A 25,221-nucleotide genomic window follows, 5' to 3' on the forward strand; every position below is an offset into this window, starting at 1 on the left:
AGAAATCGCCCTCCTTGCTGCAACAGACGACATCCGCTCCCTACTGGACAGAGGAGAAACAGTAGCCCTCATCCTCCTCGACCTCTCGGCGGCCTTCGACACAGCCTCCCACCACACCCTAACATGTAGACTTCACTACGCAGGGATCCGGGACAAGGCCCTCGACTGGATCCACTCCTTCCTCTCCGGCAGAATGCAGAGGGTCAGACTCCCTACTTTCCTCTCGGACCCCACACCAACCACCTGCGGAGTCCCCCAGGGATTCTCCCTCAGCCCCATGCTCTTCAACGTCGACATAGCTCCGCTCTCCCCCATCTTCAGAAGCCACAGACTCAACATTGTCTCAAACGCAGATGACACCCAACTCATCCTCTCCCTATCCAACGAACCCAACACAGCCAAACACAACTTTGAAGAAGGCATGGAAGCTGCCGCCAAATGGATGAAAAGCAGCTGCCTACAACTCAACACCAACTAAACAGAAGTGCCCATCATGGGCCCAAACCCTGACACCTGGAACAACACCTGGTGGTCTCCCACCCTCAGACGCCCACCCACCCCCACGGACCACACACACAACCTTGGAATCATCCTGGAATCCGAGCTAAAAATGGACTGCCAGATCAACTCCATCGCATCATCCTGCTTCCACACCCTCCACCTCCTACATAAGACCTTCAAATGGATCCCCCGAGCATAGAAAGACCGTCATTCACGCCCTCTTCACCAGCAGACTCGACTACTGCAACGCACTCTACGCCAGATTAAACAAACACCTCACCCTCAAGCTACAAAACATCCTGAATGCCGCCAGAAGACTGGTCCTCAACCTGCCAAGACACTGCCATTTCTCCCAGCACCTGTGCACACTCCAATGGCTCCCCATCAAGGCTCGAATCACCTTCAAGATTCTCACCCACACACACAAAGCCCTCTACAACACCTGACCAGCATACCTGAACAGCCGACTCAAATTCCACGCACCACCCAAAGGACCCTACGATCAGCCCAGCTCTTCTATGCAGTGGTCCCCTGCACCAGAAAGACCAGATCGGGAGGTCGCTCCTACTCCTTCCTCGCAGCCAGAGCCTGGAATGCCCTAACGCTCAACCTCAGACAGACAACATTGCTCCCCATCTTCACGAGAAACCTCAAAACTTGGCTCTTCGACAGACCCCCTCCTTGATGGACTGGAACCTGCACCTACCCCCCCCCCCACCACCTCAGCACCTTGAGACCCTTACGGGTGAGTAGCTGCATTCAACAAACACGTCATTGATTGATTGATTGTTGCCTTCCCATTTCTCAGATGTTTTATGGCTTGCTGTATTTCTTCCTTGGTTGGTCTGCTGCAATGAATTGGCAAGTCCTTGTCAGCTGGCTGTATGTCTGGTGGAGACTGCAGCATTGCCCGGTTTAGCAGTTCCTCAAAGTGTTTCACCCATCTTCAGTGTTGACCTTCATTCCCCATGACTGACTTCCCAGCTTTGTCATCCACAGGTCTTTCTGGCTAGCTATATCTGCTGGAGAGTTTCCTTGTTATTAGGCCTAATGAAGATTCTTTGAATGTGTCTGAAGCAGGAACACCGTGTGTTAGATCTGGGGGTCTCTGGTTGGCAGAGGTAAGTACCTTAGACCAAATAGGGACCCTTGCTTCTAGTCAAGGTACAGGGACACACACTGTAGATAACCCCTGCTCACCCTCTAGGTAGCTTGGCTCGAGCAGACAGGCTTATCCCCAAGGCAATGTGTAAAGTATTTGCACGTAACAACTACAATGACCCCCCTAGTACACCACAAACGTAGACCACACAGGTAAGTATATCAAAAATATAACTTTATCTAGTTTCAGCAGTGGAAATCAATTATCATAGCATTGCACATTAATCGTTTTCTTAGGTTGTTAGGAGCGTAAAAAGATAGTCTCTAGTCTCTCGTGGGACGTCGTATTCAAAGAAAAAGAATAAGTTCGTAGGCTTTCAGTAGTTAAATACCCCTGTTCCTCCAGCGGTGCCTCTTACGCTTATAACTAAAGCGCTCCTCTCAGGCTGCGCGGTGCAGGGCTTTCACAGCTCCCGAGCGATGGACCAATCCGGTCGCGGCTCCCTCGACGAGCCCCCCAGTGACGGTGTCGACGTCACCGGAGTCAGCCACTCGCAGCGCGGCTCCTCCAGCCAAGCCTCCTACCAGCAACCAATCAGGTCGCGGCCTCCTCCTTCTCTTCTCCGCTGCTTCGCAGAGCGGGGAAGTGCAGCTTTCGATCAGTTTCAGGCCCCCGGGCCGCGGCGGTGAATCGCAGGCAGGAATTTCCAAGGCGCCCCGTGTCAGCGGGTCGATCGTGACGCCGCCAAGCCTCACAGCGGCTCCGTTACCACGGGGACGCCCTCAATCCTGCGGCCACAGCAGTACACGTGCCGATGAGCACGTCGATCTTCTCCACGCGGCAACCGGTGTCAGACCCAAGATCAGCGCGGCGCTCTCCAGCAAAACAGAGAGCAGCCAGCGCACTCCCCGGGGCAGATGTTTAGAAACTTGGCAGAAACAGCCACGGTCCTTGCAGCACACAGCAGCACAGAGGGGACACAGCAGAGTCTTAAAGTCTTGGCAACCTTTCTGTCCCTGGGTTGCAAAACAGGAGGCCAGCTCTTCTCAGGCCCTTGGAGATTCAGAGTTGAAGACACAGCACACAGCAAAGTCTTGTCAGGTCAAGTAGGCAGGGTCACAGCACACAGCAAGGCCCCTTCTCCTCCTCAGCTTCAGTTGCACAGCAGAACAGGTCAGCCCTTAGAGCACACAGCAAGGCAATCTTCCTTCAGTCCTTCAGCAGTCCGTCTTTCAGCAGAGGTTCCTCTTGATTGTAGAATCTAAAAATCTGTTGTCAGGGGTCCTTTACTTATACCCCTAAAAGTCTTTGAAGTCTTTGTGCAAGTGGGTCCTGAGCCCGGTCTGATCCAGTTCTGTGTGTTGCTGGAGCACTTTGTTTTCCTGGCTTCTTCTTTCCTTTCAGAGTGAGGGGCAGAGTCGTCAGCCGCCCAGCAGGAGGTGGAGCCAGCACTGTGGCAGGCAGGCACATCCCTATTCACTCCCAGGTGCTACCTCCTCCCTCCACTCTACTTGCAAATGTTGTCATTCAGCAAAGGGCTGACTCAGCCAACCTCCTGGGGGATCCCCAGCCCCTGTCACTCTCAAACCAGACAGTCAATCCACAAGCATGCCCAGGCACACAGAAGGGTCAGACAAGAGAACAGCTACTCTCTAAAAAGTACTATTCTCCAACTCAGGATTTGAAAACAACCTCTCCTAAAAGATGTGTTATTAAATGCTGAGCTCAGGGATATCAAACACTCATGTCTTATCTTGTTCCTATGAGAAGATAGGCTGATAGCCATTGGCACCAGCCTCCCCCATGTTAGCTTATGGAGCAAGATAACTTTGCAGCAGTGAACACACAAAATGGCCGCTGTTTGCTACCAGAGCATAGTACCTGCACTAGTACATGCTCTACCTTTTACATACACTGCACCCTGCCCAGGGGGGTACCTTGGGCCTTCCATAGGGATGACTGATGTGCACAAAAAGGGAAGGGTTAGGCCCGTTCAGTGTGGACACTGGCCAGGAGGACATGGCAGTCCAGGGACTGCAAGCAGGCCTGCGGTGGCAGGCCTGAGACACCATTTTAGGGCTACTCATGTGGGTGGCGCAACCAGCGCTGCAGACCCACTAGTAGCATCTGTCATCACCAGCCCTGGCACACAAAGTGCACTTTACTAGGGACTTCATGGTGATACAAATATGCCAATCAGGTATATCCAATCAATATGATATTTTACACAGGGAGCACTTACACTCTGGCACTGATTAGCAGTGGCAGAGTGTCCAAAGCATCTAAACCAGCAAAAACGAAATCCAGCACAGCGTCAAAAATCCAGGTAGTAGAGGCAAAAGATAGGGGAAAAACCCACGCCAAGGATGTCAGGTCTAACACCGTGGAATACCCTCTGTGTTCAATCTCTGCCGCAGGGACCGATATCACAGCTATTTTTCTGCAATAGTTCTGAAATAAACTACAGAAGAGCTAGTTGTTTGGTCAGGGTTGTTAGCCAGTGAGTGGTCATGGTAGCTGATTCGAAAGGGATTGATTTGAATTCAGGAAGAAATTTTGCCTGGATATTTCCAGCATCCAAGCATGTGTTATTGGTTCTTCTCATAACTTCAGGAACAGAGAAAGTTCACCTACTACATGCTTAGGTAGCAGGCATGGGGCTGGCAAAGTCCTGATTGCTGTTATTGTTTGGAAGAAGAAGAAGTGGATCAAACAGCAACCTATGACTTGAACTTAAAATTCAACTAAACTAAAAGCTTGAAAATAAGGATGTTCATGATATTGCTTCAAGAGGAGTGCCAGCACTGCTCTCTCAGCTAAGATATTCGTTAGAAATCTATGAATGATTGTGATTCTTGAATGTCTTTTTTACAGCTCCTCTAAATGACCTCTAAACAGAAACAACTCACCAAAGTGTAACATTAAGAGCTGCTTTCTGGGTTCCCTTACCTTTTCAGTCATGCAGATAACTCTGCCTTTTAGCAGTTATGGTGCTTGTGCTTGTAGCAAAGGCAATTGCTTTCAAGTCAGTACACATGACATCAGAAATTAATTTTGCCAAAAGCTCAATGTTAGGCCAAAGATTCCCAAAGTCCTCCCAAACCTGAACTGACTGACAGGCTTTAATGAGCAATTGAGAAGCTTCCACCTCGTATAGTTGAGCTTCAGTCGCTTGATTTAATCGTGAAAAATTCTGTATGTGGGATGGCCCCAAATGTTTTATCCACAGAATCACTCATTCTTACCAAATCACTGAAAATGTCCCTTCCAGGTTAGCTAATATAGTATCAAGAGCTTTTACAGCAGGAATGTCTAATTCAGCCTTAGCCTTAGGGTAAAGTATTGTGATTAACTGAGGTAGAGCAACCTTTTTAGGATTGTTCCAGTCCCTGAGAAGGAAATATTCTTGACCTCCCAGTCCACCAGCAGTCTGATGGAAGGAACATACCGTACTCGTACTAAACGTCCAATCTATCATTTAAAGCCGGGGATCATTCCCCAGATATCTGAAGAAACCACCAACATGTGATTCTGCTGAACATGCTTGCTACTGTGAACAGGCTAGGGCTCACATTGTTTATTATTAGCCATACTTTGGAGACCGCTGAGAAGTCACGAAGGAGGGAGAAGAATCATCTCCAGCAGAAATGTGGAAGGAGAAAACAGAATAGACTAACACTGTGACACTCCATGATCATTCTAATTAAAGATTTATTCAAGACCTAGATATTATTTTTAGAGAAAGAGGAAGAAGTTTCTGGATCAACACTTCAACTTCTAGCTGCTGTTTCTTCTTATTCCTCTCCTCTGGAGGCATGCTGACAATGAGAAGAGTGCTAATGGGGAGTGCAAGTGCCATAAAACACACCGAAAGCTTCTACCAAGCTTCTTAAATACAAGCTGAGAAAGGACAGTGGGTAGACGCAATACTACCTTACTATACCTTTCAAACATAAAAGATAAAAGAGGGCTGCCCAGAAGACAGGGACCCATGTTTATATTTTGGCAGTTGGGTATTTTTCCCACCGGCGTAAATTCCTCCACCACCTTGGTGGAAGTGCTGACTGCCGAATTTATAAATGACCGCCAAGCTGGTAGACATTTATAACGCATTGGCAGTAACCACCATACCCAGACCGAAGGTCCACCCGCATTTAAATTGGGCGGGCTGACCTTCATCTTACGATAGAGTATATCTACTGTCAACATTTAAGTCGGGGCCAGAGTAACAACAGTGCATGTACAGCCAAGTGACCCAAAGGCCCCACATTTTTCAGTCACCCAGCAATAGTATTCTGACCTATAACGTGTTTGAATTAGAAATGGGGGAAAAAAAGACCTCAATTAAAGAATTAATTGAGTCTATGTTTGCGCCCCCCGCACAGACACACAGAGCACTCTCTTTATTGAACACATAGCTTCACTTATGCAAAGGAACAGAAAAACAAGGGTTTCAAATGGTCATTTCATTTGAAAATGACCACCTTCCCAGCACTCCTAGCTACTCACCGAATGGGAAAGTGGCAACATATTCAAAACATTCGCAGCCCACCGAGAATCATCATCACTCACTATCCGAGAGGCAAGATTGTTGTACACTGCGGCCACTCAACAAAACGTTTGGTTCTCAACTGAGAAGAAGAATAAGACCAGCCAGAATGAACTCACTCACCTTCTACAGACCATGAACAGTCTCGGTAATTTTTCTCCAGCAACCCAGCTCAGCCATTATCAGCTGTTTGAAGGAAAACATAGTTTGTTCAACTCCAAGCAGCTAGTAACCACTGTACTCGAAAAACGCACTTGTGCCATTGAAAAAAATGTATTTGGAAAGATATACACAAACTTCAGCTCCCTGTAAAGAATTTCTTAAAGAAATAAAAAAAAGAAATTCATCTTTAGATAAAAATGTCACGGTCTACGCAAAGCCAGCATTAGCGCTGGAGTTGGCCTAACGGCTAGGGCGCTCGACCTGGGATCTGGGAGAACTGGTTTCGAGTCTGGGAATGACGCTGAACATCCTGTGATTCTGGGCAAATCACTTAATATCCCCGTGCCTAGCAAAGAATGAATGTGTGTCCTAATGTAGCGTAACTGGTGCTATGTAAAGCGCTCTGATACCTGATTGGATTAGGGTCAAGTTCGCGCTATAAAAAAACCCAAACTTTTTGGTGCTTTTGGTGCTCCCCCCCAATGACCTTCTCCACAGATTCTCTCACTACCACCTTCCAACATCCCTCCATGGCCCCTGTCTCACATGCATTTTATCTTTTTATAGCGCTACTTATACAATTGTAGGGTGTCAGACTGCTTTACATAACACATACATTATACAAAGAGAATGAATCATATATGTGTAAATCAGACTACAGGAAATGTTACATAAAACAGTGAGGATTACAAGGTGTATGAATCGCATGCCATCCATACCAGTAACTAGTATATTTTAAGAGTGTTTGGTCAGAAAACGCGCACTTTCAGGATTTAAAAAATTCCACAGTTGTTGGGGTTGACTTTACTAATTAATATATTATTGTGAAAATGAACCCTTTTTTAGTAACATTAGGATAATGAAAGACAGGTAAAAAACGTTTGCATGCAGGTCTTTGACGACAGTTCAGAGGTCACTTTGCTATATTAGGATTGTAAACAATGAACTGCAAGTAACAAAATAATCAATGTGACAAAAGCAGTAACCAACTGAGCTATCCACATAAAATACAGTTCTGTGAGTTGCATGGTACACTTTCTTTGCAGCAGGCATATCAACCCTCTGCTCTCTTTCAGATGAGTCAAGGTTGTCAGTAGACAAAATACCATCTCTCTCCAGCAGAAACTGTATTCACCAGCTTTATGTTGACATTTTTATTGTTGCCTGAAAACTGCTTGACACTCAAGGAACTCTGCAGCAGCTGCTTTTAAACTCCTTAGTTATTTCTCAATACAGCTCCAGCCTGAGGGCTACGCCAGGTGCTGGCCCTGGGGCCACGTGATTTCTGCAGAACTCAGAAAGAAAAAACAGATAGAGCGACAGGATAGTTAAACCTTTATGGGAGGAAAAGGAATCCTGATAGGGGGAGGCTAGGGTATTCTTTTGGGAGCAGGGGCCCGTTTCTATTTTTTATGAGATCATGTAGCGCCTTTGGGCAGGTGAGACGTACCTTATTTTGTAAGGACAAGATAGTTTCGAGAAGGTAATGCTTGTTTACCACAGATAGTTGGATGGGTCGGCAAAGAAGAGAGATATTGATCAAGGGGGGGGGACACACACATAAAGGCAAATGACAGGATAAAAGATACAGATTAAAGTCACTAAGGGGCTTCTGTATGTGGATGAAGACCCTCTTAAGCAAACACCTGAACGTTCACACAGCGTTGGGTACTTTCTTCCTGCAAGTTGACGAACAGTGTAAATGTTAACCGGACTTCTTAGCGATTGTTTGAAATTGTAAAGCAAACAATATGCCTTCCTCAATGGAAATATGCATATATTACGCCAGCCCACTGCTGGTGGTTAGATGCGCACGTGCAATGCTTTGGTGAAGAAGCAGCTGGAATGGTCTGTGTATGGTCATGTGGAAAGCTTTCCAGTTGCAGACTACAGTAAATGTATATATATCAAGAGATGTTGCTTCTCATAACTTTAGGAGGCGTAGGCACCCGGACCCTCGAACTTCATTCACACAAAAGCATCACAACTGCATCGCAGGAAAAAGTTCTTTAGAGAAACACGTACTGCGAATGTGAGAGAAATGGTTGTTGTTTTGCTGAGAATGCAGTTTAAATTGACTGCATTGCATCCGTGAATATATTTGTATTTGAGAAAACGCCTGGGGGTGTTTCTTTTCAACTGCTCCCTGCCACAAAACGAAAGCTGTGCGCTCTGCTTGACTGCCTGTGTGAAATCCCAGCTGCTTCAAGGTTTGTTGAACTTGATGTGTTTTCTTTGCCAATCCGCAAACACTGAAGCAGGCTGTTTATTACCAGTTTAAGATGTGACTGAAGATTGAAGTAGACAGATCTCGAGGGTCAGATTAACAAACAACTCGATGTAAATGTTTAACCTGAATGGCGAGGCTTGCCTTTCTTATTAACGAGGCAGTTTTTTTACAGCAGGATTCCTGGGCCAGGATTCCTGGGCGTATGCAGCTCACTAGGAGGGAACCAGGCTCTGTGAACGAGCGAAGGGGCCAGGTAAGAGGCAAACAAATATTGCTGCAATGTATGCAGAGGGAATGTTTTATATGTTCTCTGTCTTAGACGGTAACTAGGACAAAATGTCACCGCACAGCCACATCTTTTGGGAGACACGTTGGAAGATGTGACTTTATACTAATCGAAATGTTGTGGTCTGTGTTTTTAACCCTGGTTACCACACTTAGGGGCGTATTTACAATCCCCTGCTTGCGCCGCTAGTGCATCACCTTTTCCCATGTTAAACGCGGCAAAGGAGGCTTTTAAATAAGCCCCGAGGTCCTTAGCTTGTAAGAAAAAAAACAAATACACGCAGGGTCCAAAGTTTTTTTTTAAGACAACGTCTTCAGCGCTGACGAATGCTCGGATTGACAAATGCCAAGGCTCTATCTGATCTGACAAATCTAAGTTTTGATTCCACCTCCGACTCTTTGCCTATTTTGTCTTCCGCCTCCTTTTTTTCTCTTTTATCCCTCTTTATCTTACTTTGAGTCAAAGTCTGCTAATGAAAAAGTAAGTGTCATTCCTCAAAAAATAAGTGCTGGTGCCAACCGCCGGAACAAATTAAGCACTACCTGACTACAGTCAACCTACTTAAAAAGCAGGGGGGCCCTGGCAATGAAAAATGTTATATAAGAGCAGGGCCACTGGAATTATGCGATTTCGTGGTGTTATTGACATGATAATGGATTTGCTACATTTGACATATTATCCATCACCTGCTGAAAATTCTGCAGATTTTAACCCTTCAAAAATAGTTTTGCACTCAAATGGATTCAAAGGTACTGAAATGGCGGGAACCTGTGTTGCAGCAAATTCGAAGGCGCCATGAAAAGGTTGACTGGTTCTCTTTTAGTGGCTTATTACTGTATTTGGATGTTAAACTGGTCCCAATAAAGTGAAACCATTTCCCAGCTAGTGAGGTAATATCAAAAAATGTGCTGCATTTAATTACAAATTTGCCTTTTCTTGCCACATAATTTAGTCAACCCTGCCTCATAATTTGCTCCTCCTCTGCCACATACTTCCATTGTCCTCCATGAAAATTGTGTAATGTCAGTAGATTTTGTTACACAACCACATTTCTATGGGCCCTATGAGAGGAACCCACCACTAATGAAAAAGTGCTCAATGGGCACCCTTGGAGAAGGGAAGGTTAACGCTCCTATTTGATGGTGGTTCCATAATAAATTAATGTGAAGATTTTATTGATACTTCAGAACAAAATGCGTGATTTTTAAACTATGATATTAGACACCTCCGACAATGGCCTCTATACTGATCTATCAGCAGGCTATGTGGTTTATTGGTTTGTTGTAGAACTGGTTAAGAAAGAAAAGGCCTTGGTGTGCAAAGTGTTTTAAAATACATAAGAACAAAATCTATTAATTTACAGTTACTGAAATAGCACACAGCATCCACTCAGGAAATATCCAGCTAATCAGATACACGTGGGTGCAAATGTATCACTTGGTTACATACCTATTTTTCAGCATCCTATGAACTTCAGATAACTCCAGCAGCATCTGGGAACTGAACTGGTGTTTGGTATACACTGGTATTGTATGTTTTTTTTAATAGTTTAAAACAACATTCTATTGAACCAGTAAAGCTTCTCAAATGCCCAACAACCAAGGCGTTTAATCTGGATAAAGTAGAAACCATCTCCTACTAATGAATTGGAAATTCGACGGAGGTGGTCATAGTGATATTCTCGAGAATTTCACAATCATTCTTAGCTTTGTGCAAAGAGAACTATATGTCGCCTTTAAAATGTGAAATGAGATAAGAAAATACCTTCTCATAGGACATCCTAAGAGTGAATCTGGCTCACAACTGGCGGTTTTACTTGTTCTGCAAACATCAGAAACATAAAGTGGCTTTTTTATGTCACACCAGAGATGAAAATTCAAAAAAGGTCATATAAAAGAAAGGCACACGCATCAGACCAAATGTCGATATGGCTAATGTGGCTATTTTAGCTAGTGCTTGAGATAAAAGTATTTCATCTTCTTTTACCAGTGAACTGTTGGTTCTGGTTTTGCAAGAATGAATGCTGTTCTTTTTGCCCATTGAATGCGTATGATTGATTGATGAAGTTCAGGACCGTATTCTAGCACCGTCCCAGCACTACTTTGAAATGATAGTACTGCCAAATGGATTGATTTGATGACTGTTCTGCAGAGAAGGGCAAGTATTGTCCCATAAATTGTCAGTCCTGTAGACAAGTGCAGGTTCTGTCTCATTTTTTGTTTGGGAGTTCTGCAGAGAAGTGTAGGTACTGTACCTTTAATTGGCAGTCCTGTAGACAAGTGTAGGTTCTGTCTCATTGTTGGCTTGGGAATTCTGCAGAGAAATGCAGGTACTGTCCCGGAAATTGTCAGTCCTGTAGACAAGTGCAGGCTCTGTTTCATTGTTGGCTTGGGACTTCTGCAGAGAAGTGCAGGTACTGTCACATAAATTGTCAGTTCTGTAGACAAGTGCAGGCTCTATCTCATTGTTTGTTTGGGATTTCTGCAGAGAAGTGCAAGTACTGTCCCATTAATTGGCAGTCCTCTAGACAAGTGCAGGTTCTGTCTCATTATTTGTTTGGGATTTCTGCGGAGAAGTTCAGGTCCTGCTCCTTGACTGCTTGGCAGTTCTGCAGAGAAATGCAGGTACTATCCAAGTAATACCATGAAAGACCCCCTATGAGCACCCTTCCATCAACAGTAGAGCAGCCCTACTGAGCAATTTATTTAATTTATTTATTTAAAAAGTTAGATATATAGCGCTGGCTCCACTCAGGGGTATCAGAGCGCTTTACGTTACTATGACGGTAGTAAAGGAATACAAAACAATTGTTTCAAATGCAGCATTCAGACATGGTGGACATTAGAGGACACATTGAGTAATACAGCTTGAATTGAATAAAAATGGAACGAAGGAGCTATTTACAAACAACACGAGAATAATGTAATTACAAATTATTATACAGTATATGGCGGTAAACTCAGTAGTCTGTATATGGCGGGAGGGGTTAGGCGAGTGAGAAGGGGGTGGGGAAATGATAGGATGGGGAAGGGGGAAGAAAAAGGTGGAGAGGGGTAAGGCAGGGGATGGGTAGGTGAGGTCAACAAAAAAGGGGGGAGAGGGGGAAAGGCAGGGGTTTCAAGAGGAAGGGAGAGTATAGCAAGTATGGTAAGAGAAGGATTATGGACCCCAATATTTGTTGAGCAGGTGCATTTTAACCCCTTCAGTGCCACGCCCTTTCCCCCTCCTGTGCCGGGCGTTGCACTAGTGGGTGGGGTTCATGACGAGATAGTCTCGTCATGGGCACAGCGCAACCGTGCTCCATGACGAGACTATCTCGTCATGGGCACTGAAGAGGTTAAGCTCTTTTTTGAAACTGACATAAGAAGGGTTACATCGTAGTTCTTTAGGGAGGGCATTCTAGATGCTGAGGACCTTATCAGAGAAGGAGCGAGATTGAGAGGCTTTCTTTTTTAACAGAGGGGGGACGAGGAGGAGAGAGTTGGTGCTTCTCATCGGTCGGGCGCAGCCTGCTTTATTGAGTTTGATTGAAAGGTAGAGTGGGGTCTTTTGATAAAAGGCTTTGTGCGTAATGCAGGCAATTTTATAGGAGGATCTGCCTTCGATAGGAAGCCATTTAAGGTCCTTGAGGGCAGGTGAGATGTGGTCAAAACGTTTGCAGTCAGTTGTAAGCCTGGCCGCTAGGTTGAGAACAGATTTGAGGGGGCAAGGTGAACTTTGGGAGTTCCGGAGAGTAGAGTTACCATAGTCAGTTTTCGAGAGGACTAGAGATTGGACAACCGATTTGAAATCTTCCGCTGGAATGAAAGGTTTGATTTTTTTGAGATGTCGGAGCGTGAAGAGTGATCCATTGCCCGAATATTTTATATGGAAACTGAGCATTAGCTTACTGTCGATGGTGATGCCAAGAGATTTTACTGATTCGGAAAGGGTGAGTGAACAGTTTATGGCATAAAGGTCAGCGATCCATGTTTGGATGGGGAGTGGGTTGTTTTTAGGAGAGAAAATAATGATTTCAGTTTTATTTGGATTGAGTTTGAGATGTTTGGAGTAGAACCAGTATTGTATCTTAGTCAGGGCGGTGTTAAGGTGCAAGACGTCAGGGTGGGAATTAATTTTATAGTACAGTTGGGTGTCATTGGCATACAAGTGAAAGTTAATTCCGGCTTGTTTAAGTATGAGGGTAAGGGGTTCCATAAAGAGGTTGAAGAGAGCGGGAGAGAGGATAGATCCTTGGGGGACTCCAAGGGAGGCAGGTGTGGGGCTAGAGAGGCAGATTTGAATTTTACTTTGCTGGGTTCTGTGTCGGAAGTAGGAGGCGAACCAGTTAAGGCCAGTGCCATTAAGGCCGAAACGATATTTGAGTGCGTTAAGTAAGGTTGAATGGTTAACTGTATCAAATGCAGCAGTGAGGTCGAGGAGAATGAGTAGGTAGATCTCGCCCTTATCCAGGACGTGGTGGATGTCATCAACTATATTTAGCAATGCAGTTTCAGTGCTGCAGCCTTTACGGAAGCCGGATTGTAGGGGGTCGAGTAGGTTGTAAGTGTCAATGTGTTTATCCAATTGAAGTAGGGCATATTTTTCAAGGACTCTGGAAAGAAGGGGGAGGTTGGAGATAGGGCAGAGGTTGTTAGGGTCGTTAGGGTCGGCCTTGGGGTTTTTAGGAATGGGCGTGATTTGTCCGATTGGAGGGAGACAGGGACGCACCCCGTGGAAAGGGAGGAGTTGATGATATTGGTCCAATAAGGGACAATGACGTGCTTTAGATCTTGGACAAGGGTTGATGGGAGTGGGTCTTTTGTGTGAGAGGACGGAGTTCTCTGGGTCTATTTTTGGCACGGGCGAGTTGTGAGCGAAAGAAGGATGCATTTTCAAAGAAAATGTGTTTCTTGTAGGTAGATCTAGCGGTTCTAAGGAGGGCGAGATAGGAGGAGGAAGGGTGTTGTCTCCATGTTCTTTCAGCTAGTCTAAGTGCACATCTTTCATTGTTGAGGTCTGAGTTAAACCATGATTTGGAAGGGATATGTTTTAGAGTTTTGAGTTTGGGCGGGGCAAGTTGATCTAAAACCTCGGGGACAGTTTTATTGAAGTGCTCCGTGAGCTCATTGGCATTAGGAGAGGGTGGGATGCGGCGAAGTTGAGTTTGGAGTTTGGACTCCAGTACACCAGGGGGGATAAGATTAAGATTTCTGGTCAATATCGTGGCTTTGTTGTTTTTAGATGGGGCGGGTGGGGCTGAGGGCGAGATCATGAACAGTATGAGATGGTGGTCAGACCAGTCGATAGGGATGGTGTTGGATAGGGATGCCAAGTCAGTGTTTGCAATGATGGCGTCAAGAATAGCCCCTTTAGAGTGGGTTGGAGAACGGCAACGTTGTTTGAGGTCACTAATCTTGAGAAGATTAGTGAGAAGGTTGACTGTGGGGTCCTTGGGCTCATTCCAGTGAAGGTTAAAATCTCCTAGGATGAGATTTTTAAAGTTAGGAAGAAGTGATTGAGTAAGAAGGTCAGATAGTTCCTCAGCGAAGGGAAGATGATCAACAGGTTGATGGTAGATATTGTGTAGTCGTATTGGGGGAGAGCCTTGAATCTTAAGTTCGGCTCCAAGCTATTCGAAGGTTGTGTAGTCTGTGTTCTTGACTAGGGAGAGCTGGAGTTCGTTTTTAAAGATAATTGCTAAACCACTCCCTATTGTCTCAGGTCTGTTTTTTCTGATGATGGAGTAACCGGGGGGAGAGTAAGTCGAGAATCGTTGTTGAATGATCTTTGAGCCAGGTTTCCGTTTGGAAGGCGACGTCTATATCTTCGCTAAGAATGGTTTCAGATATTTTGGTCGCATGACGAACAGCCGTACGGCAGTTCACAAGCATGCAGGCCAGGGATTTAGGGTTGTTTTTGGAGGGAGAGCACGAGTGAATGGCGGTAAGTTGATGGGGGGGGTCTGGGGAGCCGGGAGAAGAGTGGATTCTGCTAATCCCCATAATAACTGGGATGTTGGAGTGAGGAAAGGAAGGATCCTTAGATGAGGTGTTTTGTAGGTAGGAGTTGCAGAGGTCGGAGAGGTCAGAAGCGGAGTCGTCGCTCAAGGTGCGAAGAGGCCTGTGTGTACGGTTGTGTAGTGGCGTGGTTTTCCAATGTTTGGGATAAGGGAGCTTTTGAGGGCCAGAGCATGGAGAAGAGGACCAAGAGGGGCTGGATCTAGGGTTGAGGGATTTGAAGTTTTTGAAATCCTCTCTAAGTCGGGCGAGTTCGGTTACCAAGTAGAAATATTACAGTCAATGTTGCAAAGTGTCTGGGTTAAAAGAGTGTGGTGGGATGTGGTTGGGGCAGAAGGTGGGGAGGAGGTATGTTCTGAGTAGGCCGGGGGAGGAGGTCTGGTGTTCAGAGAGGGTGAGAGGCCTGGGGGGGATGAGAGGAGTACTAAAACTGTGGGAGTGGGGAGGCCTGGGGTGTGAGAGAGGAGTGATCCGGCAGTGAGAGGGAGGGAGGGGCGTGGATATGGAAGGCACAGTTATAGAGGTAGGAGATGGGGTATGAGCAGAGGAGAGTGCGTAAGGGGTGTGAGGAGAAGCAACATCAGAATTGGGGGTTGGAGTGTAGTTCGGAGAGGGAGGAGTTGGGGCAGGAGGGGGTATAGTAGTGCGAGCTAGGAGGGGAGTTTGGGGGAAGGAGAGGGGTTTAAGGTGGGGTTAGGGGTCGGAAGGTATCGGCAATGCCAGTAATGTAGGACTATTAGCATGATAGATTCATGCTGAGATACGCTGGTATGCCCAATTTATTGCTAGCAAGTCAAAGTGCTAGAACTGTTCAATTAAAATTCCGGCAGTGGTACTGCAAAGTGCTGCTACTCTCCCACTAATACTATGGCTATCCTGCTGAGCTGTGTTGGATTTGTTCCTTTAAAGGTATGCCAGACATCTTAAGATGTGTGTGTGCTGTTACATGTGCATCCGCTTGACAAGAAGTCCCTGCCCTGGCCCATTAAAAGCTTTGCTGGGTTTTAGCAAAAAAACTTGTTAGAAGATAGCAACACAGTAGGATTTTGCACACCACAGGCAACAGCAATCAGGATTTAAAAGAAAACAGGCTTGGGATAAAAGGCTAATATTCAAAATACTAGGGAGCATATTTATCAAGGGTTTGCATTTCATGTGCACAACACAACTTGGTGCATGCACAACACAAACCTAAAAATGCGATTTATCAAGCCATGCAAGGCCACTGTGAGTGGCCCTGAGTGGCTTAATAAGTCAGTAGTAACACAACGCAGCACAAATTACTGCGTTGCGTTACTTTGCTCCAGAAAGGCAGTCTGTGGGCTTTGCATGGATGTTCCCACGCAACTCTAATGGATTTTGAAGCATTCACAGATTTGCTATTACTGGTAGACCTGGGAATGAGCCAAACTGCTACACCTTCCCAGGGGAGGCATAATGAGGAGAAATATCTTTATTTCTCCTCGTTACTTTCTCAGGGGATGGTGCCCCTTTCTGCACAAAAACAATCCTGCAAGGCATCCTGCATTGGCGCTAGGCAGCACCAGCACTGGGAAAAAGGCAGGTATGCACACTATTGTTTTTAAATAGGGTGCATTCCTGCCCTTTCCTTGTAACTCAGCTCAGCAAGGTGACTTGCTGCGAGCGATGTGCTAATTTTTAATAAATTGGCCCCTTGTTTTCTAATAAGAATAAAGTATCTAGCTGTGTATAGTGCTTCATTGCAAAGCTATGTTATCTCTCTGTTGTGTCAGATGTTGACTACCAGTTAAAAGACCCTTGTCCAATAAATCAGTTTTTTGCCATTACCCCAGAAAACATGGAGCTTAGTAGTTTGTCGCATAAATGATAATAAACGCATTCAGGTATAGCTAAATGGTTAGAAATGATTATTAATGCAAACTATTGCATTTATCAGCGCAGATATAACAGAATTACTTGCCGCCACCAAGGAACATAACAGTAGTGTACAAAAATGCATCTTCAATCATGAAAGTTTAGAAAGAAAGGCCCTGAGTTTTTTTCTGCAAAGAGGGTGTGCTCGAAGGTCCAGAGGAAGATTGTGCCTTGTCGTAGCAGCGACCACCGAGAATTCTCCATCACTAAACGTGACGGTTTTACTCAACAAAATTTGTCAGCCGAGCACATGGGTCGATGTGTAATCTCAAAATACTTGCTGGTATCATTTCATCCTTTAAACTGAATGCAGCTTGTCATTTTATGTGATATCATGCTATCTTCATGTAATACATGGGAGTCTTCAATCCTTGCATAAAATGTCTCTAAGGGCCAGATGTATTAAACTTTCAGTTTGCATTTCCTAAATAGTGAATACTAAGAAATCACTACTTAGGAAATGCAAAATGTAATGTACAAAAATAGAGATTTCCTAATAGCGATTCCTACAGAGTAAGAATCGCTATTAGGGAATTGAAAATTGAAAATGCAAAACCAAGGGTGCCTATAGGCCTAAGGCCCCTCCTTGATGCACTCCTAAAAAAAGGTGGTGCACATGTAAAGCACACAAATGCCCTAAGGACATGTACGTGCTCGATGGCACTTAAAAACAAGCATTTGCAATGCAATAGGTCTCGCATTTAGAAGAGTTTGAGCTATTGGCATTGTAAAATTACAATGACTTTTATTTATGTTTTGGTTTTAAAACAAATAAAAGGCATTGTCATTTACAATGTCAGTAGCATAAACTCGCATAAAAGCAGGGCGTGGAGTGCAGCAGTGTGCGGCGGGCAGCAGTGTGCGGCGTGCAGCAGTGTGAGGCGTGCAGCAGTGTGAGGCGTGCAGCAGTGTGCGGCATGCAGCAGTGTGCGGCGTGCAGCAGTGTGCGGTGTGCAGCAGTGTGCGGTGTGCAGCAGTGTTTCGTGTAGCAGTGTGAGGCATGCAGCACTGTGACGTGCAGCGGCGTGCAGCAGTGTGCGGCGTGCAGCAGTGTGCTACGTGCAGCAGTGTGCGGCGTGCAGCAGTGTTTCGTGTAGCAGTGTGAGGCATGCAGCACTGTGGCGTGCAACGGCGTGCAGCAGTGTGCGGCGTGCAGCAGTGTGCTGCGTGCAGCACTGTTGTGCAGCATGCAGCAGTGAGTAATGCAGCAGTGTGCAGAAGTGTGTGGCGTGCAGCAGTGTGCCGGTTGCACCAGTGTGTGCCGTGCAGCAGTGTGTGGCGTGCAGCAATGTTTCGTGTAGCAGTGTGTGGCGTGCAGCAGTGTGCGGCGTGCAGCAGTGTGTGGCGTGCAGCAGTGTGTGGCAGTGTGTGGCGTGCAGCAGTGTGTGGCGTGCAGCGGCATGCAGCAGTGTGTGGCATGCAGCAGTGTGAGGCATGCAGCAGTGTGAGGCGTGCAGCAGTGTGAGGCGTGCAGCAGTGTGAGGCGTGCAGCAGTGTGTGGCGTGCAGCAGTGTGAGGCGTGCAGCAGAGACATGTGGAGGATGAGGAGAGACACGTGGAGGGTGAGGAGAGACACGTGTAGGGTGAGGAGAGACACGTGTGGATGGTGAGGAGAGACACGTGTGGAGGGTGAGGAGAGACACATGTGGAGCATGAGGAGGAGACACCTGTGGAGGGTGAGGAGGAGACACATGTGGAGGGTGAGGAGGAGACACATGTGGAGGCTGAGGCGGAGGGTAAGGAGACACGTGTGGAGGGTGAGGAGAGACACGTGTGAAGGGTGAGGAGAGACACGTGTGGAGGGTGAGGAGAGACGTGGAGGGTGAGGAGAGACACGTGTGAAGGGTGAGGAGAGACACGTGTGGAGGGTGAGGAGAGACACGTGTGGAGGGTGAGGAGAGACGTGTGGAGGGTGAGGAGAGACACATGGAGGGTGAGGAGAGACATGGAGGGTGAGGAGAGACATGTGGAGGGTGAGGAGAGACATATGGAGGGTGAGGAGAGACGTGTGGAGGGTGAGGAGAGACACGTGGAGGGTGAGCAGAGACACATGTGGAGGGTGAGCAGAGACACGTGTGGAGGGTGAGGAGAGACACGTGTGGAGGGTGAGGAGAGACACGTGTGGAGGGTGAGGAGAGACATGTCTGGAGGGTGAGGAGAGACGGGTGGAGGGTGAGGAGAGACACGTGGAGGGTGAGACACGTGTGGCGGGTGAGGAGAGACACATGACACGTGGAGTGTGAGGAGAGTCGTGGAGGGTGAGGAGAGACACGTGGAGGGTGAGGAGGGTGAGGTGGAGGGTGAGGAAAAACAGAGTTGGAGGGTGAGGAGAGACGGAGGTGGAGGGTGAGGAGGGACCGAGGTGGAGGGTGAGGAGAGAGGGAGGTGGAGGGTGAGGAGAGACGGAGGTGGAGGGTGAGGAGAGACCGAGGTGGAGAGTGAGGAGAGACGGAGGGTGAGGAGAGACCGAGGTGGAGGGTAAGGAGAGACCGAGGTGGAGGGTAAGGAGAGACCGAGTTGGAGGGTAAGGAGAGACCGAGTTGGAAGGGAATCAGAAGTGGAGGAGAGAGAGAGGTGGAGGGTGAGGAGAGACAGTGGTGGAGTGGGGGGGAGGGGAGGATATCACTTTTACTTTCTCTCCTAGTGTAAGGTAACGCCCCCACCCCACAGGCCCTGCCGGGGCCGAGAGCAGATCACTGTTCGCATCAGCCGTCACCCGAGACCGCTCCGTACTTGTTGGTAAATAGAGGTTCACTATCTGTTGATAATGGGATTCACTTGGGGGGCTGACTTACCTCCTCCACCCCCAGGGCCAACACTGAGAAGGCATCAGAGACCTGGTGCTGCCTATGCTGCAGTACAGCGAGAGAGAGGGATGGGGGGGGGCGGGCAGAGGAAGAGGAGTGGAGTTAGAGAAGGGACAGGTGGGGAGAGAAAGAGGAGAGAAGGGACAGAGACAGAAAAGGATCAAAAAAAGAATTAGAGAGAGTAAAGAGGAGAGTTGGGGAAAATTAAAACATTACGAGAGAACATGTAGCAAAGAGGTGGAGAGAGAAGATGGGAGAGAGTAAGGACGCAGCCAAGAGATAGGGCAGAGACAAAAAGAATCGAAACAATACAAAAGTATTTTCCAAACTCGTAAATAACCACGGGCCAAACAACTGATCTGCAATGAAGCATCCGAATCCGGTATATCATGACGTTAACCATGCAATAAAAAAAAAATAAAAAAAAAATTAAAAAACACCCAAAAACACGTATACACCATGTTGACCCTTTTCCATGCAACGTATTCTAAAACGCCATTCTCATTTATACATTCACAGCAAACCTGTTCACAAGAGTGACAGAAAATGTGGTATTAGTGTTACATTTTTATGTACATCCATACCCGCTCACTTATGCAATTAAAGGATTCATGACCACACGGTTAAACAAAAAGTACTGATTGGCCTTGCCGTGAAGGAGAAACACGTGTTGACACACACTCCCGATCTGTGAAACGTTCACCCCACTTTCTCGAAAATGAAACCAGTGCATGTGTCCGACGAACTTCCTGCCGCTTATCTGAATGCACCAGTGGCAGAAGATAGTCACCATCTTGCAACAACACAATTAAAGGGAGGCATGTCTGTCTCTCCCCACCGCCACATGTCTCTGAGTCTTACTGTCTCATGCGAGATCTCCCTCTAGGAGACAGCTGACACCGACTCTTCCCCTGAGACAGTACGGGAGATGTGTGTGTGTGCATAGTGTGTGTGTCTATATGTATATATCTGTGTGTGTGTGCATGTGTGTGTGTTTGTATGTGTATATGTTTGTGTATGCATGTGTGTGTTGGTGTGCAAGTATGGGTGTGTCACTGTGTTCATTTGTCTTCATGGATGTGTACACATATGTTTGTGTGTATACCTATGTCTGTGTATGCATGTTTGTGTGTATGTATATGTGTTTGAGTATGTTGGTGTGCGTGCTTGTTTATATGTGTATGTGGGGTTGGTGTGTTGGTGTGCATGTATATGCATATGTTTATGCATGTTTGTGTGTGTTTGTATATGTTCATATGTGTGTGTAAATGCATGTGTGTGTTTGTATGTGTGCATAGTTGTGTATGCATGTGATCAGAGGAAAGAGAGCACTTGAGGGCAAAGAGGAAAACATACAGGGAAGAGTATGTGAGGGCAGAGAGAAAAATACAGAGGGAAAAGCACGTGAGGGCAGAGAGAAAAATACAGAGGGAACAGTCCATGTGAGGGAGGAGAGAAAAATAGAGAGGGAAGAGCTCATGTGAGAGCAAAGCGAAAAATACAGAGGGTAGGGCGCATGTTAGACTGGAGATAAAAACATAGAGGGAAGAGAGCATGTGAGAGCAGAGAGAAAAATATAGAGAGAAGAACACATGCGAGGGCAGCGAAAAAAATACAGAACGAAGAGCACATGTGAGAGCATAGAGAAAAAATGCAGAGGGAAGAGTACAAGTGAGGGAAGAGAGACCAATACAGAGGGAATAGCATGTGTGAGGAAAGAGAGAAAAATGGAGAGGGAAAAGGACATGTGAGGGCAGAGTGAAAATACAGAGGGAATAGCACATGTGAGACCAGAGAGAAAAACATAGAGGGAAGAGCATATGTGAGGACAAAGAGAACAAGTACAGGCTATGCGAAGCGGAAGTGATCGCGTTTGCGATCAAACATCAAAGCGGCGAAAGTGAAAGTAATCGAGCAGAGCATTAAAGGGCTGGGTGAGAAGGGAGGGGGGAATGCAAGGGTCAAAGTGGCTAAAGTGAAAGTAATCGAGCAGAGCATCAAAGGGCTGGGTGAGAAGGGAGGCGGGAATGCAAGGAGCAGAGGAGCAGCTGTGCACGTGCACGCCATCGTGCACTCAAGCCCTAGGCCAGCAAAACCATGTGGGTAGCACTTTTGAAAGCCCACTTACAAAATTTCTCAAAGAGACAGCTTTCGCTGTCTCAGCGAGACCTAAAAAGCATTTTCTGTGTATTTTTCAAATGTACGTGTTTACCATTGACTTGGAGTCGATGGTAATAGCATTTCCTCAACGCCCATTTCACATTTAGGGAATGCTTTGCACATGTGCTTAGCAAATCACGAATTGGAAATCCCCGTTTGCGATTTCGTGGTTAGAGAATCACAAAATACGATTTCTACTGGATAGAATCGCAATTTGTGACCATTTTTAAGCCTTAGTACTTACTGAAAGGCAGTATTGCATTTCTTAACGGACCAAAATTGTGATTCGGTCCATAAAGAAATGCAATTCCCTTTCGTACATCTGACCCTAATTTCCTTTTTACAGGCGACTTGTGACATCCCTAGTCACCTTTAATAAAGAAATGACGTAGCCACACAACTGTAATAACTTATTATAGTTAAGTTCTGATTTCACAATACCTGCTGCCAGGTCCAGAAGCTGAGGGGAAAGGCAGATCACAGAGAATAATTAAAGGTGCATTTAAAAATATTTTTTTTTTAAAATGCACGTTTTTTATTCCTTTCTTTGTTTTTCTAGATGAACCATGATAAGCAGAATGGAGATATGTATGGCAACATATTTATATTTCTTCAAACTTTTAAGTTATTCTAGAAAAGGTGGAATATCTCTGAGCGATAGAACTTTTTTTAATCTGACTTGTATTAAACTGACATGAAGACTATCTTTTAGGAAAAAATATCTAGCTGCTTTTTGGTATATTTCATTTTGCACTAAAGTTTCTAATATTATTCCTCATGTTTAACTCTTTCATATGAAAGAGAAAGCTAAGGGATAGGGCACACTTATTAGTAATGATCTAATGAAGTCCATTAATGTGTATCAAACAAAGCTATTCTGAAGTTCCACAATATGTTTCAAACAATGTCCTTTCCATTAGCTTTTTTTGATGTATTTAACTTTTTTGAATTGTTTGGTACAGGTCATCGGGGAAAGTAATGCACCCATTTTTGTGGAATGACATAGTGTGCGGTAACACATATCATAATCATCCTAATCAATAGCTCTTCATATGATAGAGCACCGCACTAAGGATACAAGTAGTTTGTGGTAAGAGTTTTTTGTGTGACCATTTACTATAAGGAATAAAGTACACCCTGCCTTACACTGTAAGAATATTGCAAGCCATTCTTGAGTTCCATGACCTTGTAGAAGAGCCCTGACTTCGGCCTGGTTCCTCTATATGGTCACTGAACTCCTCAGTGACTTGCAATATCCTTATGATGTATGGCAGAGGGGTACTTAAGCCCATTTCTCTTACCTTATCTTACCCCATGTATAATTATATTATTATTAGAATTCATATTAATATTGATTTATGCCTCCAGTTCTTACTAAATTATTTCAAGAAGGAAAAAGAGGCTGCCTTGCCCCTACTCCACTCACCGCCTTATTTTCTCTGCAATGTCTTAGCCAAAAGAGAGGCAGTCCTGTCAACAGTTCAGCTGAGGTTTATGAAAATTAGGGGCACAAGTGAGCAATGTCTAAATTGATATCAGAATTTCTTCATAAACCATCATGACCCTAGGGGACCACACCTCCTGTATGTTTGGACAGGCCCAAATTGTGGGACATGTTAAACTCAATGAGTGTGGAAGCATATCTAGTGACTTTACTCTCTAGATCATGGGTACTCACAAACATTTTCCAGGGGGCCACACAATAAGATCTGTGGTGTGCCCGAGGGGAGCACTGATGCCAACATGGTAGCAACAGGGCTTTCCGTTATGCTATATCTGAGTCGCAATCTCTTTACCTCACCTTGCGGGTAAGCGTTTTTTGCTTGCATCGCTCGCTTGAAAGACCAAAGAGTAAAAAGGAAGTAATTTAATTATTGAATTGGAATGAAATAAAATTGCACAATGTAAAACCATAAAACCTGGGATTAATCATGGCTTCCCCAATTGACCAAATTGTGTGAGCCAAGGCAATTGTCTAATTTCACTTTGCTTCCTTTTTCTTCATTTTGGCATAAAAGAACACCTTAAAATTCATGCGGACAAGATATCCTCTGATTAAAACTTTCTCTTCTGTTTGATTTATTAAACTACAATGTTGCCCATCTATAATAACAACCCAGACCACCCAGAGGGTTCCTCCTGATAACTGACTTTCCCCTTAGTTCAGTATTGGTATTCTTGCCAGGTTGGGAGGAGGTATGACTGTTTCTTTGTTCATGTTGAAAACTGTCACTTTTAAAAATACATCTCAAAGCACTGATAAAATCTGATGGTTAAAAGCATGTTAATGAAATACACTTTTTTAATTTTGAAAATACTTTATTTTTACATGTTTGTTGAAGGATATCTTACAAAGGAATGTGTTCATAAAATTAAATGGTACAGACTACTTATATGCTTTTTTCTTTAATTTCAGTTATGGTAAGTAAATGCTTGCCTGTTTAATTAACAACTTTATGAACATTAGCGCTCTCAGCAGCCCGGCGTTGTAGCTCAGCCGGGGTGGTGGGTGCTGGGGGGGGGGGAATTGCATGTGAAGGTCAGGAGGGATACAATCGGCCCCCGGGCTGTACTTTGAGCATCACTGCTCTAGATTATGTAAGAATGTGACAGCAGGATATTTATTTATTTACTATTGTCAGTAGCTCAGATGTGCCTAACATGATGTAAAGTATACTTTACATATAAGTAAAAGAAGTGCAAGCAAGGGCAGGCAAATAAAGAAGAAACTATTCATACGAGGCAGAGGAAAGGAGGACTACCAGTAAACATTAAAAAGGAATTAATTCAGGTAAAGGTGGAAGAGGTACGTTTTCAGGAACTTCTTGTTGGTTGGCAGATACGGTTGAATTCTGACTGATGAAGGGAAGGTGTTCCAGAGGCTGGCAGCACAGCAGAGAAACATTGTCTTTGAACTGAGGGTGTAAATGAGGGTTTTTGTGGGAGAAGTAATTTCTTGCTCCTCCAACTTCTCTCTTCCAGAGAACATAAGAAGTGCAGCAAGTTAGGGATGCTTTGCAATTTTTTTTTCTTTCAAAGCATTAAAGCATAACAAGGGTGCATGCTTGTCACCATTCTTTTCTCGCAGTATGCCAGTGGTCTGGAACAAGCACTATTTATTCAATTTGATCCTCCCAAATTGTGGATTAAGATGTTCCATTTTCTCACTACATAGAAGATATGCTTTTAATTCTTCAGACAGATAATGCACTGTAGTTGCTAGTACATGGTAATGAGCAATTTATGGAAGATCTAGGACTCAAAACTAATTTGGGGAAATCTAAAATAATGACTGAGGGTTCCCATAATGCTAAGATAAACCAATGCATATTAAAAACTTTAATCTAAAAAGGGTTGACTAATCCACATACTCAGTGGTCAGGTTCAACACTAGGGTGCCGATTACGATCCGGTAAAAAAATTCCCCGTACGACTCGTATCCGGTCTTTTTACCGTACGAATCGTACAAGTGCCGTACAAACAGCCAATTACGATTCGCATGGGAAAAAGTCCATACGAATCGCATTGG

At 45.3% G+C, this 25,221-nt stretch overlaps 1 protein-coding gene across 1 annotated transcript in view; it reads left to right on the forward strand.

The window, feature by feature from the left end:
* Positions 1-8,718: 8,718 nt before the first annotated feature.
* LOC146810326 (inward rectifier potassium channel 16-like) overlaps positions 8,719-25,221 on the forward strand; it is a 415,418-nt gene continuing 398,915 nt past the window's right edge. The window contains exon 1 of the mRNA XM_085617321.1: positions 8,719-8,797. The gene's annotated coding sequence lies outside the window, so the exon portion shown is untranslated. The remainder of the gene's footprint in view (positions 8,798-25,221) is intronic.

The sequence above is a fragment of the Triturus cristatus genome, chromosome 7 (genome assembly GCF_964204655.1).
Source record: "Triturus cristatus chromosome 7, aTriCri1.1, whole genome shotgun sequence".
NCBI classification, from domain to species: domain Eukaryota; kingdom Metazoa; phylum Chordata; class Amphibia; order Caudata; family Salamandridae; genus Triturus; species Triturus cristatus.